Genomic DNA, 1,171 nt, shown 5'->3' with positions numbered 1-1,171 from the left:
TGTGACTCATAGCCACCCTATGTACAACAGCCCTAAACGCTGCTCTATCCTGTGCCAATCTCATTGTCTCTGACACATCTACCCCTGTTACCCCAGTGATGGAATCAATCCATCTCATAGGGGGTCTTCCTCTCCTGTGCTGTCCCTCTATCCTCCCAAGCATGACATTCTTTTCCAAGGACTGGTCCCTCCTTGCAACATGTCCAAAGTATGTCAGGCAAAGCTTCAGAATCCTTGCCTTCAAGGAGAAGTCTGGTTTAACCCTCTCTAGGCTGAACCTGTTTGTTCTCTGAGCACCCTATGGTATATTCAATACTCTTCTCCAACACCACAGCTCAAAGGCATCATTTCTCCTTCTCTCATCCCTAGTCATTGCCCAGCTCTCTGTCACATAGCAAGTGATTCTAAAGACCATGGCCTGCATCAGGTGTACCTTAGTCTCCAGAGTGAAAGTGTTGCTCTTCAGTACTTTGGAAAGGTCTCTGACAGTAGACTTTCCCACACAATACGTCTTTTAATTTCCTGGCTGCTGGTGCCAAGAATGTTGATTGTGGAACCAAACAAACTGAAGCGGTCAACAATCTCAATTTTTTTTCATCGTCTATCATGACGCTGCCAATTGGCCCTGAAGTGAGAATCTTTGTTTTCTTGATGTTGAGCTTCAATGCATATTGAAGGCTGCAGTCCTTGACCCTCTACAGCAAGCGTTTCAGATCTTCCTCAGTTTCAGCAAGCAGGGTTGTGTCATATACGTAACGCAGATTGTTGATGAGTCTTCCTCCAGGCCTGATGCCACATTTCTCCTCATAAAGTCCAGCCTCCCAGATAATCTGTTCTGCATATAGGTTGAAAAGGTATGGAGATAGGACACATGCCTGGCGTACACCCTTCCCAATTTTGAACCATGCAGTGTTTCCTTGCTCTGTTCTGATGACTGCCTCCTGATCCAAATATAGGTTTCACATTAGCACGATCAAGTGTTCTGGGATTCCCATCCTTCTCAGAGTTAGCCACACTTTGTCGTGATCCACACAATCAAACACCTTTGCATAATCAATGAAACACAGATAGACATTCTTCTGGTACTCTCTGCTTTCAGCTAAGATCGATCTAACATTAGCTACATTATCCCTCATACCATGACCCCTTCTAAACCCAGCCTGCACTTCTG

The sequence above is a fragment of the Elephantulus edwardii genome, unplaced genomic scaffold (genome assembly GCF_000299155.1).
Source record: "Elephantulus edwardii isolate Elephantulus edwardi_28Jun2011 unplaced genomic scaffold, EleEdw1.0 scaffold00593, whole genome shotgun sequence".
Lineage (NCBI taxonomy): Eukaryota > Metazoa > Chordata > Mammalia > Macroscelidea > Macroscelididae > Elephantulus > Elephantulus edwardii.
The sequence above is the reverse complement of the archived record's forward strand: the minus strand, read 5'-3'. Positions refer to the sequence as shown.